We start from the raw sequence: 5,000 nt of genomic DNA, 5'->3' as shown, positions 1-5,000 counted from the left end.
AGAGAAAGAGAGAAAGTGTCATGGACGGTTTCTAATAGTCAAACAGACTTTATTTCAGATCCAATTTTTGCACCATGGAGAATTTTTCCCTCAAACTTGGCAAAGAATTGTCTGCTAAAAAAGTTGCAAGTTGAGATTTTAAAGTTGCAAGCTGAGGAAAAAAATATAACTGTGTAATTAATATGTTTTTGTGCACATATTAAATAAGTCTGGCTGAAAGCTAACATAAGAAGCTTGGCAGGGTGTTGTGTGGTGTCAGTAGCCAGGTCCTCTTTTGTGAAATCCGGATCGGAGATTAATGGGAATTAAACTCCATTAATTTGTGGCTTTTCTCAGAATTTTAGGGAGCTCACCATTTTAACTATCTGCTGGCTAGTTAGTTGCATTAGCTAGAATTTATTCTATGTTCAGCTTGGAAATGGGTTGGTGTTACCAACTGAAGTCCCAGAGGGGTTTTGTATTTTTATTTTATTCATTTTCCTATTTATATATTTATTTAAATTATTATTCTTTATTATTACACCTTTTCTTGACTGTGATTTCATGTTTGCCATAGGCTACCTTTATTATATCTTCAAGTCTGACTTGATCCATATTTTATATACATATATTTCTATTTCTCGTGAGTTGTTGTTGACGTCATTTAATTGTTTAATGTCAATCATCAAATTTAATTGCTACGACCTGTTTTCATTACATAATTAAGGAGAATGCCAGATGTGTGTGTGTGTATAAATAGACCATATGCCAATTTATTAATCAAGATTGTCATTGAAGTCATTATAAACATCCCTGTGACATTTTTCAAAAACCTAAATACTTTTTTGCCAAACATACCATTTCCTGTTTCTGCTTGTCTTGCAGCTAGTCACAGCAGGCATTAGTAGGCTACATAGAGTCAGTGAGTCGTTCCTCTTTCAGTAGGCTACTCTGAGTTTTCATACCAACTGAATCTTTGCATGCATCTCATTCCCTGTGTCTGTCAGTACATTCAGTACAATCAGTACATTTTGTTCATCAAGTCTATCAGTACATTCAGTGAAATCTTCATTTCGTATGAGTCGTTCCTTTTGAACTTTCAGCAGAACGAGCTGAACGAGACGAACGAAAGGCTGGTCAGTGCGCGCTTGCGCTCCAGCACAGTTTACACAAGCGATTCTGCATCAGAGCCGAATCATAGAGGCTACACTGCAAGATGCAAACCTCTCATCAGCAGCAAGAATCGAAAGCCCAGATTAGAATTCACCAAAAAAAAAAAATACAGGCGAGCCAGAAGAGTTCTGGAACAAAGTTTTATGGACAGATGAGACCAAAATAAACCTTTACCAAAGTAATGGAAAGCCAGCAGTGTGGAGAAAGGAACAGCCCATGATCCAAAACCCTCCCCCACCCCCTCATCTGTGAAATATGGAGGAGGTAGTGTCATAGCTTGGGAATGCTTCTGGATCAGGCTCACAGTGAAGGCCAGGATAGGCATTTCCAATGAAAATACCGAACATTTCATAATGCCAGTGGGTCATAGACATGATGCAGTCATTGCGTTTAATAACTATGCAACCAAATATTAGACTTCATTTCTTTGGTTTACTCAGTTTTATCTGTTACCTACCTGCACTGCTGAATATGGGGAGATTCAACACAAAAACAGCTGTTTCCGAAAAATGGGAAAACACGTAAATATCATAGAATAAAAGATGATTGTCTGTATTTCTGTCTCATATTCATATTTAGATCTCACTTTCAAAAGCCTTCAGTAGCCTATATAGCAAAAATAACAAATTTCCCTCTACCGCATACTTTTGGAGAGCACTGTAGATATTCAGTGTATACATCATTTTAATATCACTGTGCCTTCCACTAATATGCTATAAACACCCTTAATATAGAAAGATATAAGCAGCTGATAACTAAAAAATTAGGCTTGCCATCCCCTTGAGCCTGGTCTATCAATAAGTGGAAATAGCCATCGACGTCAAAGCAACTGAAAGCTTAAGAGGTTCATGCAAAAGTTTAATGAGAGTTTGCAACCTCTGGCTGCTTAGTAACCATCAAAATCATATTTTGAGTTAATATGCTCTTTTTAAAAAGGTCATACTATATGTGGATAGACCGGTTTTAGAAAAGCAATATGGAAGGAGAATCAGAGTTTTATCATGAATATCACCACGCTTTGCATCACAGCCATGCTGATACTCACCATATAACGTGGCTTCTCATTCCATGTCACTTTCATATGGCACAATGAATCATAACAGCTGACCTCTAAACCAAATTACTGCGTACTTCAAACTTCACTGGTTGCAAAAGCTTCCACAAAATGGTGGACCTGGTCGTGTCTCAGTGTTCTCTGCGCTGACGCATTCATTTCGTACTCGTGTCTAAATTCTAAACCGAAAGGAACACCGAGTCCAATCTGAGGCAGCGGCCAGAAACATCGCTCGGAAGGGGGGGGGGGTGGTGGGGTGGAAGTTGCTCACTCCGCTAATTAACTCCCCAAACTTTTTTCTAACACGCGGGAAGTCTGGAGCGCGGTTCCAAAATGACCGTCTCTCCAGACCCGCCGTCGTCTGGTGTGTGAAAGCAGGGTGTTCCGCGCGCCTGGGCGCCCAGGAGAGAGAGCCGCCACCCCGCTGCGCTTGAACAGCGGCCTGAAACACCCGCCACACCGCCGCCCAGCATGGGCTCGCAGAGCCCCCTCGCAGCCGCCCTTCCTGGGGGGCCCAGCCTTCCGCCGCGGCTGTTTACCAACCAATTAGTGCCAGACGGACAGCCAGAGCCTCAGACGGACAGCCAGGAAGGGGAAGAGGGCCCCAGGGAGCCTCCCCTGACTGAGACACGGTCAGCCTGAGAGTCACCGTCCTCTTAATGCGCGTACACACCACTTTGTATTTAAAAATGTTTTTAAAAGTTTTTTAAAATTTTTTTATTCTTATCTCGTCGAGTAATTTGCAGCAAGAAAGCCAGTTCAGATCATGGGTGTGTTCTGTCACCTCAAAGAAACAAACAAAATCGTCAAGTGTCTCAAAAAAACAAGTGACTCACAACGTGATGTGCAGAAGGCATAAAACACAATATGAAACACTAATATAACTAGCACCTTTTACAAACAATAGAAAACCCTCTGAACGCCATGGCTAGTGAACAAACCAAAAGTTAAGTCTAGTTAAGCGCTCCTACACTGAGAAGTGTTCAGCCATGCTCAGGTGAGATGTGTTAACAGTGCTCAGGTAAGATGTGTGCGTCTCTGTTTTGCTGAAGGCTCTCTCCCCTTCACCCTGTGTGTCTCTGCTCAGGAATCGAGCCGCACAGAACAGGAGTCTAAAGACAGAGAAAAACGGCATTTTCTCAAGGCTGGTGCGTTAGAGCCTGGTGGTGGGGGGTCAGACCCTTTCGCTATGAACACCAGGCTGGCAGACTACAGACAAGCCACGCCTCGGCTGACTTTAGTGACCTCAGCCTCCAGAGCCGGGACCCCTGACCTGGGATTGGGAGCCACTAGTGGGTCATGAGATGTGTGAAGTCATTACCATTTACACTCTTTCACCGATACTCACCACAGCCAAGCAGGGCACCTGTTCCGTGATCTGTAGCGGTTAAAGTTTTACATGCTATTTTTTGACGTTAAATAATTTAATTCCCTATTTCAACCTGTGATTGCAGTTTAATAAAGAGTGGGCCATGGAAGGTAGGTCATGGAACTCTTGCTCTACACCTGGGAACTCACGCAGCCAAAAACATCCATCCACCCAAAGATAGCGAGGAGCTTATTTCAAATCCATACTTGCCCACTAAAGGAAAATTTTTTACCCACCTTGTTAAATACACATATTGTTACTTACGATTAGTATGATAGCAAAATGTAGCTTGATTCATTTTCATACACCTCAAATGTTTATACATTTTACATTACAATTTACACTCGGTAATTTTGCTTTGTTATTGTAATACTGCTCCCAGAAAGCATTTTGCCATCACCTTATAGACATCGAATGGTGATGTACATGACCTTTTTGTTTTAAAGTAGAGTTCCTCTACATCATCACTACTAAATGTACCTAACCGAGGAGCTTATGAAACAGCACAGTTTACACACCTCATGCTCTGGGTGTTTGTATTACTATTTGCAGACGGTAAAAAGAGGTATTTCTTTGACACACTACAGACCTCGCCCGTGCAGAGGGCAGGTCTTTGCCTCCAGTCGGAAGACTCGGCGGCCAGAGGCTGGTCTGCGGCCGGCCAGCGTGTGATGAAGGTTAAGGGGGGTCACACAGTCTGGCAGGGGGCCTGTAATGTATTTTGCAGAATGGGGGCTGGTGGCTGGACGCTGGAGCAGTGGTGGAGTGTTGCCTAAGTGGGTACTATTCAATCTGCTGCCTATTTGATTTAGGGCGGCTCGGACTACTCAAGCGCAGAGTTTGCAGTACCCCGCAGTGCACCATGGTCTACGGCCAAAAATGACCAAATGCTACGCTGCCCGAAACGAGCGCGGAGCGAAGCGGGACGGCTGGCCTCGCGAACGGCGAGCCACGCCAGTCACACGGCCTGTCACTCACACACAACCTCGCAGACCTTAACCACGCCAGTCACACGGCCTGTCACTCACACACAGCCTCGCAGACCTTAACCACGCCAGTCACACGGCCTGTCACTCACACACAACCTCGCAGACCTTAACCACGCCAGTCACACGGCCTGTCACTCACACACAACCTCGCAGACCTTAACCACGCCAGTCACACGGCCTGTCACTCACACACAACCTCGCACACCGTAACCACGACAGTCACCGCCTGTCACTCACACAGTGGGTACTATTCAATCCGCCATTTCATAGGCGGCTCGGACTACCAAGCGCAGAGTTAACCCGCAGTCACCCTGTCACCACAAAATGACCAAAAGTCACGCTGTCACCCACAACGAAAGCTCGCAGAGCTAACCACGCAGTCACACGGCCTGTCACTCACACACAACCTCGCAGACCTTAACCACGCCAGTCACAC

At 44.6% G+C, this 5,000-nt stretch overlaps 1 protein-coding gene across 1 annotated transcript in view; it reads right to left on the bottom strand.

Annotated features, from left to right (window-relative positions):
- Window positions 1-5,000, bottom strand: part of sdccag8 (SHH signaling and ciliogenesis regulator sdccag8) — a 46,068-nt gene that overhangs the window by 16,430 nt on the left and 24,638 nt on the right. The gene's annotated exons all lie outside the window — the stretch shown is intronic.

Source organism: Anguilla rostrata, chromosome 18 (assembly GCF_018555375.3).
Source record: "Anguilla rostrata isolate EN2019 chromosome 18, ASM1855537v3, whole genome shotgun sequence".
Taxonomy (NCBI): Eukaryota; Metazoa; Chordata; class Actinopteri; order Anguilliformes; family Anguillidae; genus Anguilla; species Anguilla rostrata.
The sequence above is the reverse complement of the archived record's forward strand: the minus strand, read 5'-3'. Positions and strand labels throughout refer to the sequence as shown.